At 58.4% G+C, this 26,749-nt stretch overlaps 26 non-coding genes and 1 pseudogene across 26 annotated transcripts; all 27 read right to left on the bottom strand.

The window, feature by feature from the left end:
- Nucleotides 1–545: 545 nt before the first annotated feature.
- On the bottom strand, nucleotides 546–709 carry LOC141056643 (U1 spliceosomal RNA). Its single transcript, XR_012221847.1, has one exon. It is a non-coding gene; the product is annotated as a U1 spliceosomal RNA (small nuclear RNA).
- Nucleotides 710–1,352: 643 nt separating this feature from the next.
- On the bottom strand, nucleotides 1,353–1,516 carry LOC141056642 (U1 spliceosomal RNA). The gene has a single exon (XR_012221846.1). It is a non-coding gene; the product is annotated as a U1 spliceosomal RNA (small nuclear RNA).
- Nucleotides 1,517–2,156: 640 nt separating this feature from the next.
- Nucleotides 2,157–2,320, bottom strand: LOC141056641 (U1 spliceosomal RNA). Its single transcript, XR_012221845.1, has one exon. It is a non-coding gene; the product is annotated as a U1 spliceosomal RNA (small nuclear RNA).
- Nucleotides 2,321–2,960: 640 nt separating this feature from the next.
- On the bottom strand, nucleotides 2,961–3,124 carry LOC141056640 (U1 spliceosomal RNA). The gene has a single exon (XR_012221844.1). It is a non-coding gene; the product is annotated as a U1 spliceosomal RNA (small nuclear RNA).
- Nucleotides 3,125–3,764: 640 nt separating this feature from the next.
- On the bottom strand, nucleotides 3,765–3,928 carry LOC141056639 (U1 spliceosomal RNA). The gene has a single exon (XR_012221843.1). It is a non-coding gene; the product is annotated as a U1 spliceosomal RNA (small nuclear RNA).
- Nucleotides 3,929–4,568: 640 nt separating this feature from the next.
- Nucleotides 4,569–4,732, bottom strand: LOC141056669 (U1 spliceosomal RNA). The gene has a single exon (XR_012221870.1). It is a non-coding gene; the product is annotated as a U1 spliceosomal RNA (small nuclear RNA).
- A 637-nt stretch (nucleotides 4,733–5,369) lies between these two features.
- LOC141056637 (U1 spliceosomal RNA) lies at nucleotides 5,370–5,533 on the bottom strand. Its single transcript, XR_012221841.1, has one exon. It is a non-coding gene; the product is annotated as a U1 spliceosomal RNA (small nuclear RNA).
- A 628-nt stretch (nucleotides 5,534–6,161) lies between these two features.
- LOC141056636 (U1 spliceosomal RNA) lies at nucleotides 6,162–6,325 on the bottom strand. The gene has a single exon (XR_012221840.1). It is a non-coding gene; the product is annotated as a U1 spliceosomal RNA (small nuclear RNA).
- A 643-nt stretch (nucleotides 6,326–6,968) lies between these two features.
- Nucleotides 6,969–7,132, bottom strand: LOC141056635 (U1 spliceosomal RNA). Its single transcript, XR_012221839.1, has one exon. It is a non-coding gene; the product is annotated as a U1 spliceosomal RNA (small nuclear RNA).
- Nucleotides 7,133–7,772: 640 nt separating this feature from the next.
- On the bottom strand, nucleotides 7,773–7,936 carry LOC141056664 (U1 spliceosomal RNA). Its single transcript, XR_012221866.1, has one exon. It is a non-coding gene; the product is annotated as a U1 spliceosomal RNA (small nuclear RNA).
- A 640-nt stretch (nucleotides 7,937–8,576) lies between these two features.
- Nucleotides 8,577–8,740, bottom strand: LOC141056633 (U1 spliceosomal RNA). The gene has a single exon (XR_012221838.1). It is a non-coding gene; the product is annotated as a U1 spliceosomal RNA (small nuclear RNA).
- Nucleotides 8,741–9,380: 640 nt separating this feature from the next.
- LOC141056666 (U1 spliceosomal RNA) lies at nucleotides 9,381–9,544 on the bottom strand. The gene has a single exon (XR_012221868.1). It is a non-coding gene; the product is annotated as a U1 spliceosomal RNA (small nuclear RNA).
- Nucleotides 9,545–10,172: 628 nt separating this feature from the next.
- Nucleotides 10,173–10,336, bottom strand: LOC141056632 (U1 spliceosomal RNA). The gene has a single exon (XR_012221837.1). It is a non-coding gene; the product is annotated as a U1 spliceosomal RNA (small nuclear RNA).
- A 646-nt stretch (nucleotides 10,337–10,982) lies between these two features.
- LOC141056631 (U1 spliceosomal RNA) lies at nucleotides 10,983–11,146 on the bottom strand. The gene has a single exon (XR_012221836.1). It is a non-coding gene; the product is annotated as a U1 spliceosomal RNA (small nuclear RNA).
- A 628-nt stretch (nucleotides 11,147–11,774) lies between these two features.
- On the bottom strand, nucleotides 11,775–11,938 carry LOC141056630 (U1 spliceosomal RNA). Its single transcript, XR_012221835.1, has one exon. It is a non-coding gene; the product is annotated as a U1 spliceosomal RNA (small nuclear RNA).
- A 646-nt stretch (nucleotides 11,939–12,584) lies between these two features.
- On the bottom strand, nucleotides 12,585–12,748 carry LOC141056629 (U1 spliceosomal RNA). Its single transcript, XR_012221834.1, has one exon. It is a non-coding gene; the product is annotated as a U1 spliceosomal RNA (small nuclear RNA).
- A 636-nt stretch (nucleotides 12,749–13,384) lies between these two features.
- On the bottom strand, nucleotides 13,385–13,548 carry LOC141056628 (U1 spliceosomal RNA). The gene has a single exon (XR_012221833.1). It is a non-coding gene; the product is annotated as a U1 spliceosomal RNA (small nuclear RNA).
- A 640-nt stretch (nucleotides 13,549–14,188) lies between these two features.
- On the bottom strand, nucleotides 14,189–14,352 carry LOC141056662 (U1 spliceosomal RNA). Its single transcript, XR_012221864.1, has one exon. It is a non-coding gene; the product is annotated as a U1 spliceosomal RNA (small nuclear RNA).
- A 640-nt stretch (nucleotides 14,353–14,992) lies between these two features.
- LOC141056627 (U1 spliceosomal RNA) lies at nucleotides 14,993–15,156 on the bottom strand. Its single transcript, XR_012221832.1, has one exon. It is a non-coding gene; the product is annotated as a U1 spliceosomal RNA (small nuclear RNA).
- Nucleotides 15,157–15,796: 640 nt separating this feature from the next.
- LOC141056658 (U1 spliceosomal RNA) lies at nucleotides 15,797–15,960 on the bottom strand. The gene has a single exon (XR_012221860.1). It is a non-coding gene; the product is annotated as a U1 spliceosomal RNA (small nuclear RNA).
- A 628-nt stretch (nucleotides 15,961–16,588) lies between these two features.
- Nucleotides 16,589–16,752, bottom strand: LOC141056625 (U1 spliceosomal RNA). The gene has a single exon (XR_012221830.1). It is a non-coding gene; the product is annotated as a U1 spliceosomal RNA (small nuclear RNA).
- Nucleotides 16,753–17,398: 646 nt separating this feature from the next.
- Nucleotides 17,399–17,562, bottom strand: LOC141056624 (U1 spliceosomal RNA). Its single transcript, XR_012221829.1, has one exon. It is a non-coding gene; the product is annotated as a U1 spliceosomal RNA (small nuclear RNA).
- A 637-nt stretch (nucleotides 17,563–18,199) lies between these two features.
- On the bottom strand, nucleotides 18,200–18,346 carry LOC141056697 (U1 spliceosomal RNA; annotated as a pseudogene).
- Nucleotides 18,347–24,144: 5,798 nt separating this feature from the next.
- LOC141056621 (U1 spliceosomal RNA) lies at nucleotides 24,145–24,308 on the bottom strand. Its single transcript, XR_012221828.1, has one exon. It is a non-coding gene; the product is annotated as a U1 spliceosomal RNA (small nuclear RNA).
- A 628-nt stretch (nucleotides 24,309–24,936) lies between these two features.
- Nucleotides 24,937–25,100, bottom strand: LOC141056620 (U1 spliceosomal RNA). Its single transcript, XR_012221827.1, has one exon. It is a non-coding gene; the product is annotated as a U1 spliceosomal RNA (small nuclear RNA).
- Nucleotides 25,101–25,736: 636 nt separating this feature from the next.
- On the bottom strand, nucleotides 25,737–25,900 carry LOC141056619 (U1 spliceosomal RNA). Its single transcript, XR_012221826.1, has one exon. It is a non-coding gene; the product is annotated as a U1 spliceosomal RNA (small nuclear RNA).
- Nucleotides 25,901–26,530: 630 nt separating this feature from the next.
- On the bottom strand, nucleotides 26,531–26,694 carry LOC141056618 (U1 spliceosomal RNA). The gene has a single exon (XR_012221825.1). It is a non-coding gene; the product is annotated as a U1 spliceosomal RNA (small nuclear RNA).
- Between the last annotated feature and the right edge of the window lie 55 nt (nucleotides 26,695–26,749).

Raw genomic sequence — 26,749 nt, 5'->3', positions numbered from 1 at the left:
TGTCTTGGCGTAGGGCGCAGGCCGCCCGGAGGCTCGTTGAGTGGGAGGCGCTGGCTGGCGCCCGGTCCAACCCCCACGGGGCAGGCCGAGCTCGACTGAGTCCCAAGCCGTCCAAGATGCCCAGCAGCAGCCAGAGTCATTTGCATGTAGGGCCATTGGCTCCACCCCAGCCTCGCTCACGCCGCTGCTCCCACCCGGGGAACATGCAGACAGCTCCAGCTCCAGCTGCTGCTGCAGCCGCCCCCCTCCTCCTCCCGGCCCAGTGGCCAAGTGAATAAGACGCAGGCGAGCTGATCAATCCCCACCAGCCCAGGGAGCCCCAAAAGGGCCAAAGGCAGCAAGGAACAGACAAGCCAAGCAAAAAGACACACAGCGATGCACGGAAGTTGTGGCAGGCCTCCCCCACAAGGGGGAGCCAAAGGCCACAACTGACGCCGCTTTGAGCTGCTCCAAAGTATTCTAGCTCTGGCAACAGGTGTGACGTGCGGCTCTGCCAGAGCACGTTTCTTTCGGTGGGTCGGCTTCTGTCTTTGACCAGAGGAAATCAGGGGAAAGCGCGAACGCAGTCCCCCACTACCACAAATTATGCAGTCGAGTTTCCCGCATTTGGGGAAATCGCAGGGGTCAGCACACCCGGAGTGCAATGGATGAGCCTCACCCTGGGAGAACCACCTTAGTGATCATGGTATCTCCCCTGCCAGGTAAGTATGAGTTGGGGCCCGCCGGTCCGACGAGCGGCCCTCCGACGCAGCTCTCCAACATCGCGGAGTCTCGTGCCCGAAGGGGAGGGGGTGTCTTGGCGTAGGGCGCAGGCCGCCCGGAGGCTCGTTGAGTGGGAGGCGCTGGCTGGCGCCCGGTCCAACCCCCACGGGGCAGGCCGAGCTCGACTGAGTCCCAAGCCGTCCAAGATGCCCAGCAGCAGCCAGAGTCATTTGCATGTAGGGCCATTGGCTCCACCCCAGCCTCGCTCACGCCGCTGCTCCCACCCGGGGAACATGCAGACAGCTCCAGCTCCAGCTGCTGCTGCAGCTGCTGCTGCTGCCGCCCCCCTCCTCCTCCTCCCGGCCCAGTGGCCAAGTGAATAAGACGCAGGCGAGCTGATCAATCCCCACCAGCCCAGGGAGCCCCAAAAGGGCCAAAGGCAGCAAGGAACAGACAAGCCAAGCAAAAAGACACACAGCGATGCACGGAAGTTGTGGCAGGCCTCCCCCACAAGGGGGAGCCAAAGGCCACAACTGACGCCGCTTTGAGCTGCTCCAAAGTATTCTAGCTCTGGCAACAGGTGTGACGTGCGGCTCTGCCAGAGCACGTTTCTTTCGGTGGGTCGGCTTCTGTCTTTGACCAGAGGAAATCAGGGGAAAGCGCGAACGCAGTCCCCCACTACCACAAATTATGCAGTCGAGTTTCCCGCATTTGGGGAAATCGCAGGGGTCAGCACACCCGGAGTGCAATGGATGAGCCTCACCCTGGGAGAACCACCTTAGTGATCATGGTATCTCCCCTGCCAGGTAAGTATGAGTTGGGGCCCGCCGGTCCGACGAGCGGCCCTCCGACGCAGCTCTCCAACATCGCGGAGTCTCGTGCCCGAAGGGGAGGGGGTGTCTTGGCGTAGGGCGCAGGCCGCCCGGAGGCTCGTTGAGTGGGAGGCGCTGGCTGGCGCCCGGTCCAACCCCCACGGGGCAGGCCGAGCTCGACTGAGTCCCAAGCCGTCCAAGATGCCCAGCAGCAGCCAGAGTCATTTGCATGTAGGGCCATTGGCTCCACCCCAGCCTCGCTCACGCCGCTGCTCCCACCCGGGGAACATGCAGACAGCTCCAGCTCCAGCTGCTGCTGCAGCTGCTGCTGCTGCCGCCCCCCTCCTCCTCCCGGCCCAGTGGCCAAGTGAATAAGACGCAGGCGAGCTGATCAATCCCCACCAGCCCAGGGAGCCCCAAAAGGGCCAAAGGCAGCAAGGAACAGACAAGCCAAGCAAAAAGACACACAGCGATGCACGGAAGTTGTGGCAGGCCTCCCCCACAAGGGGGAGCCAAAGGCCACAACTGACGCCGCTTTGAGCTGCTCCAAAGTATTCTAGCTCTGGCAACAGGTGTGACGTGCGGCTCTGCCAGAGCACGTTTCTTTCGGTGGGTCGGCTTCTGTCTTTGACCAGAGGAAATCAGGGGAAAGCGCGAACGCAGTCCCCCACTACCACAAATTATGCAGTCGAGTTTCCCGCATTTGGGGAAATCGCAGGGGTCAGCACACCCGGAGTGCAATGGATGAGCCTCACCCTGGGAGAACCACCTTAGTGATCATGGTATCTCCCCTGCCAGGTAAGTATGAGTTGGGGCCCGCCGGTCCGACGAGCGGCCCTCCGACGCAGCTCTCCAACATCGCGGAGTCTCGTGCCCGAAGGGGAGGGGGTGTCTTGGCGTAGGGCGCAGGCCGCCCGGAGGCTCGTTGAGTGGGAGGCGCTGGCTGGCGCCCGGTCCAACCCCCACGGGGCAGGCCGAGCTCGACTGAGTCCCAAGCCGTCCAAGATGCCCAGCAGCAGCCAGAGTCATTTGCATGTAGGGCCATTGGCTCCACCCCAGCCTCGCTCACGCCGCTGCTCCCACCCGGGGAACATGCAGACAGCTCCAGCTCCAGCTGCTGCTGCTGCTGCTGCTGCTGCCGCCCCCCTCCTCCTCCCGGCCCAGTGGCCAAGTGAATAAGACGCAGGCGAGCTGATCAATCCCCACCAGCCCAGGGAGCCCCAAAAGGGCCAAAGGCAGCAAGGAACAGACAAGCCAAGCAAAAAGACACACAGCGATGCACGGAAGTTGTGGCAGGCCTCCCCCACAAGGGGGAGCCAAAGGCCACAACTGACGCCGCTTTGAGCTGCTCCAAAGTATTCTAGCTCTGGCAACAGGTGTGACGTGCGGCTCTGCCAGAGCACGTTTCTTTTGGTGGGTCGGCTTCTGTCTTTGACCAGAGGAAATCAGGGGAAAGCGCGAACGCAGTCCCCCACTACCACAAATTATGCAGTCGAGTTTCCCGCATTTGGGGAAATCGCAGGGGTCAGCACACCCGGAGTGCAATGGATGAGCCTCACCCTGGGAGAACCACCTTAGTGATCATGGTATCTCCCCTGCCAGGTAAGTATGAGTTGGGGCCCGCCGGTCCGACGAGCGGCCCTCCGACGCAGCTCTCCAACATCGCGGAGTCTCGTGCCCGAAGGGGAGGGGGTGTCTTGGCGTAGGGCGCAGGCCGCCCGGAGGCTCGTTGAGTGGGAGGCGCTGGCTGGCGCCCGGTCCAACCCCCACGGGGCAGGCCGAGCTCGACTGAGTCCCAAGCCGTCCAAGATGCCCAGCAGCAGCCAGAGTCATTTGCATGTAGGGCCATTGGCTCCACCCCAGCCTCGCTCACGCCGCTGCTCCCACCCGGGGAACATGCAGACAGCTCCAGCTCCAGCTGCTGCTGCAGCTGCTGCTGCTGCCGCCCCCCTCCTCCTCCCGGCCCAGTGGCCAAGTGAATAAGACGCAGGCGAGCTGATCAATCCCCACCAGCCCAGGGAGCCCCAAAAGGGCCAAAGGCAGCAAGGAACAGACAAGCCAATCAAAAAGACACACAGCGATGCACGGAAGTTGTGGCAGGCCTCCCCCACAAGGGGGAGCCAAAGGCCACAACTGACGCCGCTTTGAGCTGCTCCAAAGTATTCTAGCTCTGGCAACAGGTGTGACGTGCGGCTCTGCCAGAGCACGTTTCTTTCGGTGGGTCGGCTTCTGTCTTTGACCAGAGGAAATCAGGGGAAAGCGCGAACGCAGTCCCCCACTACCACAAATTATGCAGTCGAGTTTCCCGCATTTGGGGAAATCGCAGGGGTCAGCACACCCGGAGTGCAATGGATGAGCCTCACCCTGGGAGAACCACCTTAGTGATCATGGTATCTCCCCTGCCAGGTAAGTATGAGTTGGGGCCCGCCGGTCCGACGAGCGGCCCTCCGACGCAGCTCTCCAACATCGCGGAGTCTCGTGCCCGAAGGGGAGGGGGTGTCTTGGCGTAGGGCGCAGGCCGCCCGGAGGCTCGTTGAGTGGGAGGCGCTGGCTGGCGCCCGGTCCAACCCCCACGGGGCAGGCCGAGCTCGACTGAGTCCCAAGCCGTCCAAGATGCCCAGCAGCAGCCAGAGTCATTTGCATGTAGGGCCATTGGCTCCACCCCAGCCTCGCTCACGCCGCTGCTCCCACCCGGGGAACATGCAGACAGCTCCAGCTCCAGCTGCTGCTGCTGCTGCTGCTGCTGCCGCCCCCCTCCTCCTCCCGGCCCAGTGGCCAAGTGAATAAGACGCAGGCGAGCTGATCAATCCCCACCAGCCCAGGGAGCCCCAAAAGGGCCAAAGGCAGCAAGGAACAGACAAGCCAAGCAAAAAGACACACAGCGATGCACGGAAGTTGTGGCAGGCCTCCCCCACAAGGGGGAGCCAAAGGCCACAACTGACGCCGCTTTGAGCTGCTCCAAAGTATTCTAGCTCTGGCAACAGGTGTGACGTGCGGCTCTGCCAGAGCACGTTTCTTTCGGTGGGTCGGCTTCTGTCTTTGACCAGAGGAAATCAGGGGAAAGCGCGAACGCAGTCCCCCACTACCACAAATTATGCAGTCGAGTTTCCCGCATTTGGGGAAATCGCAGGGGTCAGCACACCCGGAGTGCAATGGATGAGCCTCACCCTGGGAGAACTACCTTAGTGATCATGGTATCTCCCCTGCCAGGTAAGTATGAGTTGGGGCCCGCCGGTCCGACGAGCGGCCCTCCGACGCAGCTCTCCAACATCGCGGAGTCTCGTGCCCGAAGGGGAGGGGGTGTCTTGGCGTAGGGCGCAGGCCGCCCGGAGGCTCGTTGAGTGGGAGGCGCTGGCTGGCGCCCGGTCCAACCCCCACGGGGCAGGCCGAGCTCGACTGAGTCCCAAGCCGTCCAAGATGCCCAGCAGCAGCCAGAGTCATTTGCATGTAGGGCCATTGGCTCCACCCCAGCCTCGCTCACGCCGCTGCTCCCACCCGGGGAACATGCAGACAGCTCCAGCTCCAGCTGCTGCTGCTGCTGCTGCTGCCGCCCCCCTCCTCCTCCCGGCCCAGTGGCCAAGTGAATAAGACGCAGGCGAGCTGATCAATCCCCACCAGCCCAGGGAGCCCCAAAAGGGCCAAAGGCAGCAAGGAACAGACAAGCCAAGCAAAAAGACACACAGCGATGCACGGAAGTTGTGGCAGGCCTCCCCCACAAGGGGGAGCCAAAGGCCACAACTGACGCCGCTTTGAGCTGCTCCAAAGTATTCTAGCTCTGGCAACAGGTGTGACGTGCGGCTCTGCCAGAGCACGTTTCTTTCGGTGGGTCGGCTTCTGTCTTTGACCAGAGGAAATCAGGGGAAAGCGCGAACGCAGTCCCCCACTACCACAAATTATGCAGTCGAGTTTCCCGCATTTGGGGAAATCGCAGGGGTCAGCACACCCGGAGTGCAATGGATGAGCCTCACCCTGGGAGAACCACCTTAGTGATCATGGTATCTCCCCTGCCAGGTAAGTATGAGTTGGGGCCCGCCGGTCCGACGAGCGGCCCTCCGACGCAGCTCTCCAACATCGCGGAGTCTCGTGCCCGAAGGGGAGGGGGTGTCTTGGCGTAGGGCGCAGGCCGCCCGGAGGCTCGTTGAGTGGGAGGCGCTGGCTGGCGCCCGGTCCAACCCCCACGGGGCAGGCCGAGCTCGACTGAGTCCCAAGCCGTCCAAGATGCCCAGCAGCAGCCAGAGTCATTTGCATGTAGGGCCATTGGCTCCACCCCAGCCTCGCTCACGCCGCTGCTCCCACCCGGGGAACATGCAGACAGCTCCAGCTCCAGCTGCTGCTGCTGCCGCCCCCCTCCTCCTCCCGGCCCAGTGGCCAAGTGAATAAGACGCAGGCGAGCTGATCAATCCCCACCAGCCCAGGGAGCCCCAAAAGGGCCAAAGGCAGCAAGGAACAGACAAGCCAAGCAAAAAGACACACAGCGATGCACGGAAGTTGTGGCAGGCCTCCCCCACAAGGGGGAGCCAAAGGCCACAACTGACGCCGCTTTGAGCTGCTCCAAAGTATTCTAGCTCTGGCAACAGGTGTGACGTGCGGCTCTGCCAGAGCACGTTTCTTTCGGTGGGTCGGCTTCTGTCTTTGACCAGAGGAAATCAGGGGAAAGCGCGAACGCAGTCCCCCACTACCACAAATTATGCAGTCGAGTTTCCCGCATTTGGGGAAATCGCAGGGGTCAGCACACCCGGAGTGCAATGGATGAGCCTCACCCTGGGAGAACCACCTTAGTGATCATGGTATCTCCCCTGCCAGGTAAGTATGAGTTGGGGCCCGCCGGTCCGACGAGCGGCCCTCCGATGCAGCTCTCCAACATCGCGGAGTCTCGTGCCCGAAGGGGAGGGGGTGTCTTGGCGTAGGGCGCAGGCCGGCCGGAGGCTCGTTGAGTGGGAGGCGCTGGCTGGCGCCCGGTCCAACCCCCACGGGGCAGGCCGAGCTCGACTGAGTCCCAAGCCGTCCAAGATGCCCAGCAGCAGCCAGAGTCATTTGCATGTAGGGCCATTGGCTCCACCCCAGCCTCGCTCACGCCGCTGCTCCCACCCGGGGAACATGCAGACAGCTCCAGCTCCAGCTGCTGCTGCTGCCGCTGCTGCTGCTGCCGCCCCCCTCCTCCTCCCGGCCCAGTGGCCAAGTGAATAAGACGCAGGTGAGCTGATCAATCCCCACCAGCCCAGGGAGCCCCAAAAGGGCCAAAGGCAGCAAGGAACAGACAAGCCAAGCAAAAAGACACACAGCGATGCACGGAAGTTGTGGCAGGCCTCCCCCACAAGGGGGAGCCAAAGGCCACAACTGACGCCGCTTTGAGCTGCTCCAAAGTATTCTAGCTCTGGCAACAGGTGTGACGTGCGGCTCTGCCAGAGCACGTTTCTTTCGGTGGGTCGGCTTCTGTCTTTGACCAGAGGAAATCAGGGGAAAGCGCGAACGCAGTCCCCCACTACCACAAATTATGCAGTCGAGTTTCCCGCATTTGGGGAAATCGCAGGGGTCAGCACACCCGGAGTGCAATGGATGAGCCTCACCCTGGGAGAACCACCTTAGTGATCATGGTATCTCCCCTGCCAGGTAAGTATGAGTTGGGGCCCGCCGGTCCGACGAGCGGCCCTCCGACGCAGCTCTCCAACATCGCGGAGTCTCGTGCCCGAAGGGGAGGGGGTGTCTTGGCGTAGGGCGCAGGCCGCCCGGAGGCTCGTTGAGTGGGAGGCGCTGGCTGGCGCCCGGTCCAACCCCCACGGGGCAGGCCGAGCTCGACTGAGTCCCAAGCCGTCCAAGATGCCCAGCAGCAGCCAGAGTCATTTGCATGTAGGGCCATTGGCTCCACCCCAGCCTCGCTCACGCCGCTGCTCCCACCCGGGGAACATGCAGACAGCTCCAGCTCCAGCTGCTGCTGCAGCTGCTGCTGCTGCCGCCCCCCTCCTCCTCCCGGCCCAGTGGCCAAGTGAATAAGACGCAGGCGAGCTGATCAATCCCCACCAGCCCAGGGAGCCCCAAAAGGGCCAAAGGCAGCAAGGAACAGACAAGCCAAGCAAAAAGACACACAGCGATGCACGGAAGTTGTGGCAGGCCTCCCCCACAAGGGGGAGCCAAAGGCCACAACTGACGCCGCTTTGAGCTGCTCCAAAGTATTCTAGCTCTGGCAACAGGTGTGACGTGCGGCTCTGCCAGAGCACGTTTCTTTCGGTGGGTCGGCTTCTGTCTTTGACCAGAGGAAATCAGGGGAAAGCGCGAACGCAGTCCCCCACTACCACAAATTATGCAGTCGAGTTTCCCGCATTTGGGGAAATCGCAGGGGTCAGCACACCCGGAGTGCAATGGATGAGCCTCACCCTGGGAGAACCACCTTAGAGATCATGGTATCTCCCCTGCCAGGTAAGTATGAGTTGGGGCCCGCCGGTCCGACGAGCGGCCCTCCGACGCAGCTCTCCAACATCGCGGAGTCTCGTGCCCGAAGGGGAGGGGGTGTCTTGGCGTAGGGCGCAGGCCGCCCGGAGGCTCGTTGAGTGGGAGGCGCTGGCTGGCGCCCGGTCCAACCCCCACGGGGCAGGCCGAGCTCGACTGAGTCCCAAGCCGTCCAAGATGCCCAGCAGCAGCCAGAGTCATTTGCATGTAGGGCCATTGGCTCCACCCCAGCCTCGCTCACGCCGCTGCTCCCACCCGGGGAACATGCAGACAGCTCCAGCTCCAGCTGCTGCTGCTGCTGCTGCTGCTGCCGCCCCCCTCCTCCTCCCGGCCCAGTGGCCAAGTGAATAAGACGCAGGCGAGCTGATCAATCCCCACCAGCCCAGGGAGCCCCAAAAGGGCCAAAGGCAGCAAGGAACAGACAAGCCAAGCAAAAAGACACACAGCGATGCACGGAAGTTGTGGCAGGCCTCCCCCACAAGGGGGAGCCAAAGGCCACAACTGACGCCGCTTTGAGCTGCTCCAAAGTATTCTAGCTCTGGCAACAGGTGTGACGTGCGGCTCTGCCAGAGCACGTTTCTTTCGGTGGGTCGGCTTCTGTCTTTGACCAGAGGAAATCAGGGGAAAGCGCGAACGCAGTCCCCCACTACCACAAATTATGCAGTCGAGTTTCCCGCATTTGGGGAAATCGCAGGGGTCAGCACACCCGGAGTGCAATGGATGAGCCTCACCCTGGGAGAACCACCTTAGTGATCATGGTATCTCCCCTGCCAGGTAAGTATGAGTTGGGGCCCGCCGGTCCGACGAGCGGCCCTCCGACGCAGCTCTCCAACATCGCGGAGTCTCGTGCCCGAAGGGGAGGGGGTGTCTTGGCGTAGGGCGCAGGCCGCCCGGAGGCTCGTTGAGTGGGAGGCGCTGGCTGGCGCCCGGTCCAACCCCCACGGGGCAGGCCGAGCTCGACTGAGTCCCAAGCCGTCCAAGATGCCCAGCAGCAGCCAGAGTCATTTGCATGTAGGGCCATTGGCTCCACCCCAGCCTCGCTCACGCCGCTGCTCCCACCCGGGGAACATGCAGACAGCTCCAGCTCCAGCTGCTGCTGCTGCTGCTGCTGCTGCCGCCCCCCTCCTCCTCCCGGCCCAGTGGCCAAGTGAATAAGACGCAGGCGAGCTGATCAATCCCCACCAGCCCAGGGAGCCCCAAAAGGGCCAAAGGCAGCAAGGAACAGACAAGCCAAGCAAAAAGACACACAGCGATGCACGGAAGTTGTGGCAGGCCTCCCCCACAAGGGGGAGCCAAAGGCCACAACTGACGCCGCTTTGAGCTGCTCCAAAGTATTCTAGCTCTGGCAACAGGTGTGACGTGCGGCTCTGCCAGAGCACGTTTCTTTCGGTGGGTCGGCTTCTGTCTTTGACCAGAGGAAATCAGGGGAAAGCGCGAACGCAGTCCCCCACTACCACAAATTATGCAGTCGAGTTTCCCGCATTTGGGGAAATCGCAGGGGTCAGCACACCCGGAGTGCAATGGATGAGCCTCACCCTGGGAGAACCACCTTAGTGATCATGGTATCTCCCCTGCCAGTTAAGTATGAGTTGGGGCCCGCCGGTCCGACGAGCGGCCCTCCGACGCAGCTCTCCAACATCGCGGAGTCTCGTGCCCGAAGGGGAGGGGGTGTCTTGGCGTAGGGCGCAGGCCGCCCGGAGGCTCGTTGAGTGGGAGGCGCTGGCTGGCGCCCGGTCCAACCCCCACGGGGCAGGCCGAGCTCGACTGAGTCCCAAGCCGTCCAAGATGCCCAGCAGCAGCCAGAGTCATTTGCATGTAGGGCCATTGGCTCCACCCCAGCCTCGCTCACGCCGCTGCTCCCACCCGGGGAACATGCAGACAGCTCCAGCTCCAGCTGCTGCTGCTGCCGCCCCCCTCCTCCTCCCGGCCCAGTGGCCAAGTGAATAAGACGCAGGCGAGCTGATCAATCCCCACCAGCCCAGGGAGCCCCAAAAGGGCCAAAGGCAGCAAGGAACAGACAAGCCAAGCAAAAAGACACACAGCGATGCACGGAAGTTGTGGCAGGCCTCCCCCACAAGGGGGAGCCAAAGGCCACAACTGACACCGCTTTGAGCTGCTCCAAAGTATTCTAGCTCTGGCAACAGGTGTGACGTGCGGCTCTGCCAGAGCACGTTTCTTTCGGTGGGTCGGCTTTTGTCTTTGACCAGAGGAAATCAGGGGAAAGCGCGAACGCAGTCCCCCACTACCACAAATTATGCAGTCGAGTTTCCCGCATTTGGGGAAATCGCAGGGGTCAGCACACCCGGAGTGCAATGGATGAGCCTCACCCTGGGAGAACCACCTTAGTGATCATGGTATCTCCCCTGCCAGGTAAGTATGAGTTGGGGCCCGCCGGTCCGACGAGCGGCCCTCCGACGCAGCTCTCCAACATCGCGGAGTCTCGTGCCCGAAGGGGAGGGGGTGTCTTGGCGTAGGGCGCAGGCCGCCCGGAGGCTCGTTGAGTGGGAGGCGCTGGCTGGCGCCCGGTCCAACCCCCACGGGGCAGGCCGAGCTCGACTGAGTCCCAAGCCGTCCAAGATGCCCAGCAGCAGCCAGAGTCATTTGCATGTAGGGCCATTGGCTCCACCCCAGCCTCGCTCACGCCGCTGCTCCCACCCGGGGAACATGCAGACAGCTCCAGCTCCAGCTGCTGCTGCTGCTGCTGCTGCTGCTGCTGCCGCCCCCCTCCTCCTCCCGGCCCAGTGGCCAAGTGAATAAGACGCAGGCGAGCTGATCAATCCCCACCAGCCCAGGGAGCCCCAAAAGGGCCAAAGGCAGCAAGGAACAGACAAGCCAAGCAAAAAGACACACAGCGATGCACGGAAGTTGTGGCAGGCCTCCCCCACAAGGGGGAGCCAAAGGCCACAACTGACGCCGCTTTGAGCTGCTCCAAAGTATTCTAGCTCTGGCAACAGGTGTGACGTGCGGCTCTGCCAGAGCACGTTTCTTTCGGTGGGTCGGCTTCTGTCTTTGACCAGAGGAAATCAGGGGAAAGCGCGAACGCAGTCCCCCACTACCACAAATTATGCAGTCGAGTTTCCCGCATTTGGGGAAATCGCAGGGGTCAGCACACCCGGAGTGCAATGGATGAGCCTCACCCTGGGAGAACCACCTTAGTGATCATGGTATCTCCCCTGCCAGGTAAGTATGAGTTGGGGCCCGCCGGTCCGACGAGCGGCCCTCCGACGCAGCTCTCCAACATCGCGGAGTCTCGTGCCCGAAGGGGAGGGGGTGTCTTGGCGTAGGGCGCAGGCCGCCCGGAGGCTCGTTGAGTGAGAGGCGCTGGCTGGCGCCCGGTCCAACCCCCACGGGGCAGGCCGAGCTCGACTGAGTCCCAAGCCGTCCAAGATGCCCAGCAGCAGCCAGAGTCATTTGCATGTAGGGCCATTGGCTCCACCCCAGCCTCGCTCACGCCGCTGCTCCCACCCGGGGAACATGCAGACAGCTCCAGCTCCAGCTGCTGCTGCTGCCGCCCCCCTCCTCCTCCCGGCCCAGTGGCCAAGTGAATAAGACGCAGGCGAGCTGATCAATCCCCACCAGCCCAGGGAGCCCCAAAAGGGCCAAAGGCAGCAAGGAACAGACAAGCCAAGCAAAAAGACACACAGCGATGCACGGAAGTTGTGGCAGGCCTCCCCCACAAGGGGGAGCCAAAGGCCACAACTGACACCGCTTTGAGCTGCTCCAAAGTATTCTAGCTCTGGCAACAGGTGTGACGTGCGGCTCTGCCAGAGCACGTTTCTTTCGGTGGGTCGGCTTTTGTCTTTGACCAGAGGAAATCAGGGGAAAGCGCGAACGCAGTCCCCCACTACCACAAATTATGCAGTCGAGTTTCCCGCATTTGGGGAAATCGCAGGGGTCAGCACACCCGGAGTGCAATGGATGAGCCTCACCCTGGGAGAACCACCTTAGTGATCATGGTATCTCCCCTGCCAGGTAAGTATGAGTTGGGGCCCGCCGGTCCGACGAGCGGCCCTCTGACGCAGCTCTCCAACATCGCGGAGTCTCGTGCCCGAAGGGGAGGGGGTGTCTTGGCGTAGGGCGCAGGCCGCCCGGAGGCTCGTTGAGTGGGAGGCGCTGGCTGGCGCCCGGTCCAACCCCCACGGGGCAGGCCGAGCTCGACTGAGTCCCAAGCCGTCCAAGATGCCCAGCAGCAGCCAGAGTCATTTGCATGTAGGGCCATTGGCTCCACCCCAGCCTCGCTCACGCCGCTGCTCCCACCCGGGGAACATGCAGACAGCTCCAGCTCCAGCTGCTGCTGCTGCTGCTGCTGCTGCTGCTGCCGCCCCCCTCCTCCTCCCGGCCCAGTGGCCAAGTGAATAAGACGCAGGCGAGCTGATCAATCCCCACCAGCCCAGGGAGCCCCAAAAGGGCCAAAGGCAGCAAGGAACAGACAAGCCAAGCAAAAAGACACACAGCGATGCACGGAAGTTGTGGCAGGCCTCCCCCACAAGGGGGAGCCAAAGGCCACAACTGACGCCGCTTTGAGCTGCTCCAAAGTATTCTAGCTCTGGCAACAGGTGTGACGTGCGGCTCTGCCAGAGCACGTTTCTTTCGGTGGGTCGGCTTCTGTCTTTGACCAGAGGAAATCAGGGGAAAGCGCGAACGCAGTCCCCCACTACCACAAATTATGCAGTCGAGTTTCCCGCATTTGGGGAAATCGCAGGGGTCAGCACACCCGGAGTGCAATGGATGAGCCTCACCCTGGGAGAACCACCTTAGTGATCATGGTATCTCCCCTGCCAGGTAAGTATGAGTTGGGGCCCGCCGGTCCGACGAGCGGCCCTCCGACGCAGCTCTCCAACATCGCGGAGTCTCGTGCCCGAAGGGGAGGGGGTGTCTTGGCGTAGGGCGCAGGCCGCCCGGAGGCTCGTTGAGTGAGAGGCGCTGGCTGGCGCCCGGTCCAACCCCCACGGGGCAGGCCGAGCTCGACTGAGTCCCAAGCCGTCCAAGATGCCCAGCAGCAGCCAGAGTCATTTGCATGTAGGGCCATTGGCTCCACCCCAGCCTCGCTCACGCCGCTGCTCCCACCCGGGGAACATGCAGACAGCTCCAGCTCCAGCTGCTGCTGCTGCTGCCGCCCCCCTCCTCCTCCCGGCCCAGTGGCCAAGTGAATAAGACGCAGGCGAGCTGATCAATCCCCACCAGCCCAGGGAGCCCCAAAAGGGCCAAAGGCAGCAAGGAACAGACAAGCCAAGCAAAAAGACACACAGCGATGCACGGAAGTTGTGGCAGGCCTCCCCCACAAGGGGGAGCCAAAGGCCACAACTGACGCCGCTTTGAGCTGCTCCAAAGTATTCTAGCTCTGGCAACAGGTGTGACGTGACGTGCGGCTCTGCCAGAGCACGTTTCTTTCGGTGGGTCGGCTTCTGTCTTTGACCAGAGGAAATCAGGGGAAAGCGCGAACGCAGTCCCCCACTACCACAAATTATGCAGTCGAGTTTCCCGCATTTGGGGAAATCGCAGGGGTCAGCACACCCGGAGTGCAATGGATGAGCCTCACCCTGGGAGAACCACCTTAGTGATCATGGTATCTCCCCTGCCAGGTAAGTATGAGTTGGGGCCCGCCGGTCCGACGAGCGGCCCTCCGACGCAGCTCTCCAACATCGCGGAGTCTCGTGCCCGAAGGGGAGGGGGTGTCTTGGCGTAGGGCGCAGGCCGCCCGGAGGCTCGTTGAGTGGGAGGCGCTGGCTGGCGCCCGGTCCAACCCCCACGGGGCAGGCCGAGCTCGACTGAGTCCCAAGCCGTCCAAGATGCCCAGCAGCAGCCAGAGTCATTTGCATGTAGGGCCATTGGCTCCACCCCAGCCTCGCTCACGCCGCTGCTCCCACCCGGGGAACATGCAGACAGCTCCAGCTCCAGCTGCTGCTGCAGCTGCTGCTGCTGCCGCCCCCCTCCTCCTCCCGGCCCAGTGGCCAAGTGAATAAGACGCAGGCGAGCTGATCAATCCCCACCAGCCCAGGGAGCCCCAAAAGGGCCAAAGGCAGCAAGGAACAGACAAGCCAAGCAAAAAGACACACAGCGATGCACGGAAGTTGTGGCAGGCCTCCCCCACAAGGGGGAGCCAAAGGCCACAACTGACGCCGCTTTGAGCTGCTCCAAAGTATTCTAGCTCTGGCAACAGGTGTGACGTGCGGCTCTGCCAGAGCACGTTTCTTTCGGTGGGTCGGCTTCTGTCTTTGACCAGAGGAAATCAGGGGAAAGCGCGAACGCAGTCCCCCACTACCACAAATTATGCAGTCGAGTTTCCCGCATTTGGGGAAATCGCAGGGGTCAGCACACCCGGAGTGCAATGGATGAGCCTCACCCTGGGAGAACCACCTTAGAGATCATGGTATCTCCCCTGCCAGGTAAGTATGAGTTGGGGCCCGCCGGTCCGACGAGCGGCCCTCCGACGCAGCTCTCCAACATCGCGGAGTCTCGTGCCCGAAGGGGAGGGGGTGTCTTGGCGTAGGGCGCAGGCCGCCCGGAGGCTCGTTGAGTGGGAGGCGCTGGCTGGCGCCCGGTCCAACCCCCACGGGGCAGGCCGAGCTCGACTGAGTCCCAAGCCGTCCAAGATGCCCAGCAGCAGCCAGAGTCATTTGCATGTAGGGCCATTGGCTCCACCCCAGCCTCGCTCACGCCGCTGCTCCCACCCGGGGAACATGCAGACAGCTCCAGCTCCAGCTGCTGCTGCTGCTGCTGCTGCTGCCGCCCCCCTCCTCCTCCCGGCCCAGTGGCCAAGTGAATAAGACGCAGGCGAGCTGATCAATCCCCACCAGCCCAGGGAGCCCCAAAAGGGCCAAAGGCAGCAAGGAACAGACAAGCCAAGCAAAAAGACACACAGCGATGCACGGAAGTTGTGGCAGGCCTCCCCCACAAGGGGGAGCCAAAGGCCACAACTGACGCCGCTTTGAGCTGCTCCAAAGTATTCTAGCTCTGGCAACAGGTGTGACGTGCGGCTCTGCCAGAGCACGTTTCTTTCGGTGGGTCGGCTTCTGTCTTTGACCAGAGGAAATCAGGGGAAAGCGCGAACGCAGTCCCCCACTACCACAAATTATGCAGTCGAGTTTCCCGCATTTGGGGAAATCGCAGGGGTCAGCACACCCGGAGTGCAATGGATGAGCCTCACCCTGGGAGAACCACCTTAGTGATCATGGTATCTCCCCTGCCAGGTAAGTATGAGTTGGGGCCCGCCGGTCCGACGAGCGGCCCTCCGACGCAGCTCTCCAACATCGCGGAGTCTCGTGCCCGAAGGGGAGGGGGTGTCTTGGCGTAGGGCGCAGGCCGCCCGGAGGCTCGTTGAGTGGGAGGCGCTGGCTGGCGCCCGGTCCAACCCCCACGGGGCAGGCCGAGCTCGACTGAGTCCCAAGCCGTCCAAGATGCCCAGCAGCAGCCAGAGTCATTTGCATGTAGGGCCATTGGCTCCACCCCAGCCTCGCTCACGCCGCTGCTCCCACCCGGGGAACATGCAGACAGCTCCAGCTCCAGCTGCTGCTGCTGCTGCTGCTGCTGCCGCCCCCCTCCTCCTCCCGGCCCAGTGGCCAAGTGAATAAGACGCAGGCGAGCTGATCAATCCCCACCAGCCCAGGGAGCCCCAAAAGGGCCAAAGGCAGCAAGGAACAGACAAGCCAAGCAAAAAGACACACAGCGATGCACGGAAGTTGTGGCAGGCCTCCCCCACAAGGGGGAGCCAAAGGCCACAACTGACGCCGCTTTGAGCTGCTCCAAAGTATTCTAGCTCTGGCAACAGGTGTGACGTGCGGCTCTGCCAGAGCACGTTTCTTTCGGTGGGTCGGCTTCTGTCTTTGACCAGAGGAAATCAGGGGAAAGCGCGAACGCAGTCCCCCACTACCACAAATTATGCAGTCGAGTTTCCCACATTTGGGGAAATCGCAGGGGTCAGCACACCCGGAGTGCAATGGATGAGCCTCACCCTGGGAGAACCACCTTAGTGATCATGGTATCTCCCCTGCCAGTTAAGTATGAGTTGGGGCCCGCCGGTCCGACGAGCGGCCCTCCGACGCAGCTCTCCAACATCGCGGAGTCTCGTGCCCGAAGGGGAGGGGGTGTCTTGGCGTAGGGCGCAGGCCGCCCGGAGGCTCGTTGAGTGGGAGGCGCTGGCTGGCGCCCGGTCCAACCCCCACGGGGCAGGCCGAGCTCGACTGAGTCCCAAGCCGTCCAAGATGCCCAGCAGCAGCCAGAGTCATTTGCATGTAGGGCCATTGGCTCCACCCCAGCCTCGCTCACGCCGCTGCTCCCACCCGGGGAACATGCAGACAGCTCCAGCTCCAGCTGCTGCTGCTGCCGCCCCCCTCCTCCTCCCGGCCCAGTGGCCAAGTGAATAAGACGCAGGCGAGCTGATCAATCCCCACCAGCCCAGGGAGCCCCAAAAGGGCCAAAGGCAGCAAGGAACAGACAAGCCAAGCAAAAAGACACACAGCGATGCACGGAAGTTGTGGCAGGCCTCCCCCACAAGGGGGAGCCAAAGGCCACAACTGACACCGCTTTGAGCTGCTCCAAAGTATTCTAGCTCTGGCAACAGGTGTGACGTGCGGCTCTGCCAGAGCACGTTTCTTTCGGTGGGTCGGCTTTTGTCTTTGACCAGAGGAAATCAGGGGAAAGCGCGAACGCAGTCCCCCACTACCACAAATTATGCAGTCGAGTTTCCCGCATTTGGGGAAATCGCAGGGGTCAGCACACCCGGAGTGCAATGGATGAGCCTCACCCTGGGAGAACCACCTTAGTGATCATGGTATCTCCCCTGCCAGGTAAGTATGAGTTGGGGCCCGCCGGTCCGACGAGCGGCCCTCCGACGCAGCTCTCCAACATCGCGGAGTCTCGTGCCCGAAGGGGAGGGGGTGTCTTGGCGTAGGGCGCAGGCCGCCCGGAGGCTCGTTGAGTGGGAGGCGCTGGCTGGCGCCCGGTCCAACCCCCACGGGGCAGGCCGAGCTCGACTGAGTCCCAAGCCGTCCAAGATGCCCAGCAGCAGCCAGAGTCATTTGCATGTAGGGCCATTGGCTCCACCCCAGCCTCGCTCACGCCGCTGCTCCCACCCGGGGAACATGCAGACAGCTCCAGCTCCAGCTGCTGCTGCTGCTGCTGCTGCTGCTGCTGCCGCCCCCCTCCTCCTCCCGGCCCAGTGGCCAAGTGAATAAGACGCAGGCGAGCTGATCAATCCCCACCAGCCCAGGGAGCCCCAAAAGGGCCAAAGGCAGCAAGGAACAGACAAGCCAAGCAAAAAGACACACAGCGATGCACGGAAGTTGTGGCAGGCCTCCCCCACAAGGGGGAGCCAAAGGCCACAACTGACGCCGCTTTGAGCTGCTCCAAAGTATTCTAGCTCTGGCAACAGGTGTGACGTGCGGCTCTGCCAGAGCACGTTTCTTTCGGTGGGTCGGCTTCTGTCTTTGACCAGAGGAAATCAGGGGAAAGCGCGAACGCAGTCCCCCACTACCACAAATTATGCAGTCGAGTTTCCCGCATTTGGGGAAATCGCAGGGGTCAGCACACCCGGAGTGCAATGGATGAGCCTCACCCTGGGAGAACCACCTTAGTGATCATGGTATCTCCCCTGCCAGGTAAGTATGAGTTGGGGCCCGCCGGTCCGACGAGCGGCCCTCCGACGCAGCTCTCCAACATCGCGGAGTCTCGTGCCCGAAGGGGAGGGGGTGTCTTGGCGTAGGGCGCAGGCCGCCCGGAGGCTCGTTGAGTGGGAGGCGCTGGCTGGCGCCCGGTCCAACCCCCACGGGGCAGGCCGAGCTCGACTGAGTCCCAAGCCGTCCAAGATGCCCAGCAGCAGCCAGAGTCATTTGCATGTAGGGCCATTGGCTCCACCCCAGCCTCGCTCACGCCGCTGCTCCCACCCGGGGAACATGCAGACAGCTCCAGCTCCAGCTGCTGCTGCAGCTGCTGCTGCTGCCGCCCTCCTCCTCCCGGCCCAGTGGCCAAGTGAATAAGACGCAGGCGAGCTGATCAATCCCCACCAGCCCAGGGAGCCCCAAAAGGGCCAAAGGCAGCAAGGAACAGACAAGCCAAGCAAAAAGACACACAGCGATGCACGGAAGTTGTGGCAGGCCTCCCCCACAAGGGGGAGCCAAAGGCCACAACTGACGCCGCTTTGAGCTGCTCCAAAGTATTCTAGCTCTGGCAACAGGTGTGACGTGCGGCTCTGCCAGAGCACGTTTCTTTCGGTGGGTCGGCTTCTGTCTTTGACCAGAGGAAATCAGGGGAAAGCGCGAACGCAGTCCCCCACTACCACAAATTATGCAGTCGAGTTTCCCGCATTTGGGGAAATCGCAGGGGTCAGCACACCCGGAGTGCAATGGATGAGCCTCACCCTGGGAGAACCTTTTTCCTCAGATTGGAACTCTCATTAACTCTTGCATCATTTGCTTGTTCAAGTAACAAGTTTCCAGATCATCATATGGAAAAAAAAACGTTCTACCAGAAAACAAAAAAGCAATCCCAATCACCAAAAGGATCAAATCTTACTTACTGTAACAGCTCCTTCCACTGCGAATACTTCCAAAATGCCTCTGCTGTTTTTTTCACCGAGTCTCTTTTTATCTAATATATAAACATAAAACAACCTGGCAAGAAAAATATTCTTACATTCAACTGGAGAGAGACACACCTTTTTAAAAATGACCAGATTCCGTGCATCCCACAAAACTTCCTTATATATGACAAAAATAATCCAACTCATCCGTCTCCGTTCCAAGTGGTTAAAGTCTTGACCTGTTAAAATCCTTCCAAAATTAAAGCAATGGAATCCAACAAGAGCAATAAAAATCCGAGATAAAAGGGTAAAAACTTTTTTTGCATAAAAACAGTCCCAAAAAATGTGCTGTATTGTCTCTGGATCCTTACATCCCTCCCTTGGACAAACTTCTTGAACCCTTATCCCTCTCCTGCTCAGAAAAGCTCGTGTTGGCAAACATCCTTGTAATGCCATCCAGGTTACGTCCTTTTGCCGATTGCTGATCCCTATAATAAAAAAGAGCTTCCAGACTTGCTTTGATTGCGCAATATTGCAGGATGGCACATCACATAAAGATTCACCCTCCTTTAGTCTCTTAGCAAGATTTCTTTTATCAGGTCTATCTGTGGAGCTTAAACCAATTTGATCATAGAAGGACTTAAGTACTACGTAAAAGGACGGCACAACAAACGCAACTGGCTTCCTCAAATCCTTCTCACACCAGCTCCATTTCTGAAATAGCCAACCTGCCAAAAACCTGCACATGTCAGCAGCCTTACTTTTCCCCTGGGAAAGTCTATAAATATTTAAAAAATAATACATCTTTAAAAATCTTTCGATATTGGGAAAATCACAGCCGCCCATTTCCACAGAAAGCATCACCTTTTCTCTCCTTAATTTCTCCATCTTTGACCCCCAAAAAAAGGTAAACAGTTTCCTTGTAACTCTCTTAGTCCACAAACTCGCAGGCAGAAATATCATAGCAGTGTATAGCAGTAAAGGAAGGATCACCGACTTCACAATAAGTACCTTACCTCTCAGGGACAGGTTCCTTAATTTCCAATAATTCAGTTTCTGCTCCATTTTGTTTTCCAAGATCATCAGGCTCTTCTTCCCTTTAAGTTCCTTTTCAAAAATTACACCAAGAACTTCCATCTCTTTTTTTCTTTCTACTCCCACCACACTGACATCCACCTGCCTCCCAAAGTTGCAAAACTGACACTTATTCCAATTTACAGCCATTCCAGCCACACCACAAAAAATTCTTATGTGAAGATTTATCCTATTAAGCTCAGCTTGTGAACCACAAATAAAAACAATGTCATCCATGTAACTTAATGACTTGACGGGCCCCCCCATTCCTCCAGGTATAAAAGCACCAGCCACACACTTATCGACTTGCACGCTTTTTAAAAGAGCTTCAACCACACAAATAAAAAGGATTGGTGATAAAGGGCACCCTTGCCTAACCCCCGATAGAATATTAAAACTAGAACTCACATGACCATTAATTAAAATCTGACTACTAACTCCGCAATAAAAAGACTTAATAATATTCAATAATTTAATGGGGATCCCAAGATGTCTAAGTGCAGCAAACAAGAATCTATGTGAAACTTTATCAAAAGCTTTTTCCAGGTCCACTGACTGTACGAGAAGGGGGTTCTTATTAAAATTAGCGTGATAAATTAAGTCCCTTAAAAGCACCAAGTTATCCGAGATTCTCCTACCTGGCACCGCACATGCTTGGTATTCACCCACCATATCTATTATTACATCACTCACTCTATTTGCTACAATTTTGGAAATAATCTTGTAATCACAATTGAGCAAAGTTATTGGCCTCCAGTTTTTAATTTCTCTCACTTCACCCTTCTTATGTATTAAAGTGACAATCCCTCTACGCATAGAGTCAGACAAAACCGCATGAGTAAAAACATATTCCACCACCCGATAAAGTTCCACATCTAAAATATCCCAAAATACCACATAAAATTCCACTGGAAGGCCATCACAACCAGGTGTCTTCCCTTTTGCCAGCCCATCCACAGCACGCCTCACTTCATCCTTTCTGAACCCATCACTTAGAGAAGACACCTTTTCTTCATGGATATTGTCAGCCAAAATATTACAATAACCATTAATTTCTGCATCACTGGCTCTGCTATCATTCGAAAAAAGTATTTTATAAAAGGAATGTATACCATCGATCATTTCCTCACCACACTTCTCACCTGCAGGAGTAAAAACAGACTTAAAAACTCCTTTAGGCTTAAAACATTTCTTAAAAAAATATCTCGTACATTGCTCATCTTCTTCCATGTGCTGTATTTTCGCTTTAAAAACAATAGACTTTCCTTTTTCAATTAATGTTTTTTTAAAATCCTCTTTCAAATCAGCAATCTCACGATCCACCTCCATCCCCGCTCTTTTAAACTTATAGAGCGCCTCCATCTTTGAAATTGTTGCTGCCTCTTGCTCTCTTTTAGCTTTTGCCCTTTTAGAACACACCCCTTTAAAATAATGTGCAAATTTCTCCTTTGCCCAGTCCCACCATTCCAACAGATTTTTGAAACGGTGCTGTTCAGACACACAGAATGTAAACACGTTTTTAAAACCACCTCTCACATCCTCTTCTTGCAGCAAGCTTACGTTTAGCTTCCAGAGACCCTTGCCAAAAGCCAGGGACTCAGCAATACACAGATCTGCCACTACCATCTTGTGGTCAGAAAAAATGTTCATCACATGATTGCATTTGGCCACTTTGATCCCTTCAGACACAAACACATAATCAATCCGGGAACTACAACGCCCACTGTCTGCTTCGAATGTAAACTTGTTTTCAGTAGGCCGAACTGTCAAACCCACATCCGTGTAGCGTAAATCCTGCACCAATTGATTTAACAGGTTGGAAGTCACATCAGTCCTGAATTCTGCAAAGCTCTTACGATCATTTGCGGATCTAATACAATTAAAATCACCAGCTATTATAGAAAAATCTCTACCTGGCAGAAACAGCTTTACCGACTCCAAAAAGGACACACGTGCTTGCTTGTCAGCAGGGGCGTAAATATTAAACACCCTTACCCGGTGACCTAAGAAATCCACTAACAAAAACAAACATCTTCCAGGTATAATAATTTTGAACTGTAATACTTTTAAATTATTATTTTTCAATAGTATGCCTACACCTTCATTTTTGTTGTCTGTACAAGGAGACCAAAAGGATTGACCCCTTGTCCATTCACTTGCATGCGGTGAAGCTTTAATTGCACATTCCTGCAGACATATAATGTCCGCATCCACCCCCTCCATATAATCTAATATACCTGCTCTCCTAGTGGTGGAACTAATCCCCCGCACATTCAGGGAAGCAACACATAGACTCATCGTGGCGAAAAAAATTATTCTCCACCATACATTCTCCATCATGATTTAAACAAAGGCGTATTCCTACCATCCACTTTTCTACATATATCAGGCGACTCAGGATCTGAGCCCCTGTTAGAGCCACCAGGCATTGGAGAGACAGGATCTCCCTGCCCACCAAACCAACACCCCTCCATTCTACTCTTTTTACTGAGCGAGGAAGCCATTTTCTCATCCTCCTCCTCATCCTCCCCATCATCTTCGTCAAAATCACTTTCACCACTACTACTAGTCCCCTCATCCCTCTGCCCAGGTGTGAGCGTCCTATCTGAATCCTCCTCCTCCTCATCCTGAAACTCCATTCCTTCCCCATTTCCTTCCTCCACTACATGGTCTACACATATGGCTGCATTAGCATATCCCAAGTCACCACCAAGGCCCTGTCCTTCAGACACAGTGTCCATTGCATCCTTGGCCTTACCCAGATCAATTATAGGAGAGCTCTGAAAATCTGTTCCCCCTTTTTGACCACTCCCACCTTCCTCCATCTTAGATCCAACATGGCCCACTTTCCTTCCACCATTTTGTTTCTGGCCCTTTTGCACTTTAGCTGCATTTGAAACTATCACACCAACACAATGTTCAGGTTTCCCTTTTCCACCGAACTCACTTTTCTCATCCTTAGTACATCCGTGTTCAGAAGCATCACCACTCTTACCATCACTCTTATTTCCCCATTGACCACTAGTTGCATCCGCATAGGACTTGGGAATCTGAGTCCACAATCTACATTTCCTGGCAAAATGCCCTTCCAACCCACACAAGTCACACACCTTTGCCTCAGGGCAACTATCCACCATGTGGTCAGGCTTCCCACAGTTCTTACAAACAATCCCTTGCACTGGGCAATCTTTCTGCACATGTCCATACATATGACACTTTCTACAGTATTCAATTTGTCCAGTGTAGAAACAAAAACCCCTCTCACCCCCAATGGAAAATTGTGCAGGAATGCTCAAAGCACCCCCAATAGCTGTTGCATCAGGAATTAGTTTTACCAAGTATCTTCTTTTGCCATTGTAATAGTTATGCCTATTTTTCATCCTCCCCAGAAATTTGACTTCATAACAGTATCTTCTCAAAAAATGGGTTATAGTATCATCTGGAACCTTGGGATTATACATATGTACCACAACATATTTGTAAGTCTGCTGAAAAAGGGGCTCCACAGCAATAAACTCCAAGCATTCCACTTCCTTCTTCTCCTTCATCCGCACAAGCTCCATGTAAACTTTCTGACATATGCCCAAGGAAACAAAAGTGATATCATAAATTCCCTGCTTTTGAAAATCCTGCAGTGCCAATACATCTGTTACCTTAAGGCTTCTTATGTTCTTCAAAACATTAATACAAATTTGGTCCAGGCCAATTTCTTCCTCATGTCCAGACAGAACCTGCAGACGGACGGAGTCCTCTAATCCACGTGTCTTCTCCACCATTTTCACAGCAGATAAACACAGCCGCCACTCTATCGCACACCAGGGCCCCACAAGGGGAACCCCGATCGCAACCGCCACCCAACAAGAAACAGAAGTAGTCTCCCACCACTGCTGCTCATCAGAAGGCTGAGAAGCGGTACTCACCCGGAGAGAATGGTATCTCCCCTGCCAGGTAAGTATGAGTTGGGGCCCGCCGGTCCGACGAGCGGCCCTCCGACGCAGCTCTCCAACATCGCGGAGTCTCGTGCCCGAAGGGGAGGGGGTGTCTTGGCGTAGGGCGCAGGCCGCCCGGAGGCTCGTTGAGTGGGAGGCGCTGGCTGGCGCCCGGTCCAACCCCCACGGGGCAGGCCGAGCTCGACTGAGTCCCAAGCCGTCCAAGATGCCCAGCAGCAGCCAGAGTCATTTGCATGTAGGGCCATTGGCTCCACCCCAGCCTCGCTCACGCCGCTGCTCCCACCCGGGGAACATGCAGACAGCTCCAGCTCCAGCTGCTGCTGCAGCTGCTGCTGCTGCCGCCCCCCTCCTCCTCCCGGCCCAGTGGCCAAGTGAATAAGACGCAGGCGAGCTGATCAATCCCCACCAGCCCAGGGAGCCCCAAAAGGGCCAAAGGCAGCAAGGAACAGACAAGCCAAGCAAAAAGACACACAGCGATGCACGGAAGTTGTGGCAGGCCTCCCCCACAAGGGGGAGCCAAAGGCCACAACTGACGCCGCTTTGAGCTGCTCCAAAGTATTCTAGCTCTGGCAACAGGTGTGACGTGCGGCTCTGCCAGAGCACGTTTCTTTCGGTGGGTCGGCTTCTGTCTTTGACCAGAGGAAATCAGGGGAAAGCGCGAACGCAGTCCCCCACTACCACAAATTATGCAGTCGAGTTTCCCGCATTTGGGGAAATCGCAGGGGTCAGCACACCCGGAGTGCAATGGATGAGCCTCACCCTGGGAGAACCACCTTAGTGATCATGGTATCTCCCCTGCCAGGTAAGTATGAGTTGGGGCCCGCCGGTCCGACGAGCGGCCCTCCGACGCAGCTCTCCAACATCGCGGAGTCTCGTGCCCGAAGGGGAGGGGGTGTCTTGGCGTAGGGCGCAGGCCGCCCGGAGGCTCGTTGAGTGGGAGGCGCTGGCTGGCGCCCGGTCCAACCCCCACGGGGCAGGCCGAGCTCGACTGAGTCCCAAGCCGTCCAAGATGCCCAGCAGCAGCCAGAGTCATTTGCATGTAGGGCCATTGGCTCCACCCCAGCCTCGCTCACGCCGCTGCTCCCACCCGGGGAACATGCAGACAGCTCCAGCTCCAGCTGCTGCTGCTGCCGCCCCCCTCCTCCTCCCGGCCCAGTGGCCAAGTGAATAAGACGCAGGCGAGCTGATCAATCCCCACCAGCCCAGGGAGCCCCAAAAGGGCCAAAGGCAGCAAGGAACAGACAAGCCAAGCAAAAAGACACACAGCGATGCACGGAAGTTGTGGCAGGCCTCCCCCACAAGGGGGAGCCAAAGGCCACAACTGACGCCGCTTTGAGCTGCTCCAAAGTATTCTAGCTCTGGCAACAGGTGTGACGTGCGGCTCTGCCAGAGCACGTTTCTTTCGGTGGGTCGGCTTCTGTCTTTGACCAGAGGAAATCAGGGGAAAGCGCGAACGCAGTCCCCCACTACCACAAATTATGCAGTCGAGTTTCCCGCATTTGGGGAAATCGCAGGGGTCAGCACACCCGGAGTGCAATGGATGAGCCTCACCCTGGGAGAACCACCTTAGTGATCATGGTATCTCCCCTGCCAGGTAAGTATGAGTTGGGGCCCGCCGGTCCGACGAGCGGCCCTCCGACGCAGCTCTCCAACATCGCGGAGTCTCGTGCCCGAAGGGGAGGGGGTGTCTTGGCGTAGGGCGCAGGCCGCCCGGAGGCTCGTTGAGTGGGAGGCGCTGGCTGGCGCCCGGTCCAACCCCCACGGGGCAGGCCGAGCTCGACTGAGTCCCAAGCCGTCCAAGATGCCCAGCAGCAGCCAGAGTCATTTGCATGTAGGGCCATTGGCTCCACCCCAGCCTCGCTCACGCCGCTGCTCCCACCCGGGGAACATGCAGACAGCTCCAGCTGCTGCTGCTGCTGCTGCTGCTGCCCCCCTCCTCCTCCCGGCCCAGTGGCCAAGTGAATAAGACGCAGGCGAGCTGATCAATCCCCACCAGCCCAGGGAGCCCCAAAAGGGCCAAAGGCAGCAAGGAACAGACAAGCCAAGCAAAAAGACACACAGCGATGCACGGAAGTTGTGGCAGGCCTCCCCCACAAGGGGGAGCCAAAGGCCACAACTGACGCCGCTTTGAGCTGCTCCAAAGTATTCTAGCTCTGGCAACAGGTGTGACGTGACGTGCGGCTCTGCCAGAGCACGTTTCTTTCGGTGGGTCGGCTTCTGTCTTTGACCAGAGGAAATCAGGGGAAAGCGCGAACGCAGTCCCCCACTACCACAAATTATGCAGTCGAGTTTCCCGCATTTGGGGAAATCGCAGGGGTCAGCACACCCGGAGTGCAATGGATGAGCCTCACCCTGGGAGAACCACCTTAGTGATCATGGTATCTCCCCTGCCAGGTAAGTATGAGTTGGGGCCCGCCGGTCCGACGAGCGGCCCTCCGACGCAGCTCTCCAACATCGCGGAGTCTCGTGCCCGAAGGGGAGGGGGTGTCTTGGCGTAGGGCGCAGGCCGCCCGGAGGCTCGTTGAGTGGGAGGCGCTGGCTGGCGCCCGGTCCAACCCCCACGGGGCAGGCCGAGCTCGACTGAGTCCCAAGCCGTCCAAGATGCCCAGCAGCAGCCAGAGTCATTTGCATGTAGGGCCATTGGCTCCACCCCAGCCTCGCTCACGCCGCTGCTCCCACCCGGGGAACATGCAGACAGCTCCAGCTGCTGCTGCTGCTGCTGCCCCCCTCCTCCTCCCGGCCCAGTGGCCAAGTGAATAAGACGCAGGCGAGCTGATCAATCCCCACCAGCCCAGGGAGCCCCAAAAGGGCCAAAGGCAGCAAGGAACAGACAAGCCAAGCAAAAAGACACACAGCGATGCACGGAAGTTGTGGCAGGCCTCCCCCACAAGGGGGAGCCAAAGGCCACAACTGACGCCGCTTTGAGCTGCTCCAAAGTATTCTAGCTCTGGCAACAGGTGTGACGTGACGTGCGGCTCTGCCAGAGCACGTTTCTTTCGGTGGGTCGGCTTCTGTCTTTGACCAGAGGAAATCAGGGGAAAGCGCGAACGCAGTCCCCCACTACCACAAATTATGCAGTCGAGTTTCCCGCATTTGGGGAAATCGCAGGGGTCAGCACACCCGGAGTGCAATGGATGAGCCTCACCCTGGGAGAACCACCTTAGTGATCATGGTATCTCCCCTGCCAGGTAAGTATGAGTTGGGGCCCGCCGGTCCGACGAGCGGCCCTCCGACGCAGCTCTCCAACATCG

This window comes from Dendrobates tinctorius, unplaced genomic scaffold (genome assembly GCF_039654945.1).
Source record: "Dendrobates tinctorius isolate UK_male_01 unplaced genomic scaffold, ASM3965494v1 ptg000197l, whole genome shotgun sequence".
Classification (NCBI taxonomy): domain Eukaryota; kingdom Metazoa; phylum Chordata; class Amphibia; order Anura; family Dendrobatidae; genus Dendrobates; species Dendrobates tinctorius.
The sequence above is the reverse complement of the archived record's forward strand: the minus strand, read 5'-3'. Positions and strand labels throughout refer to the sequence as shown.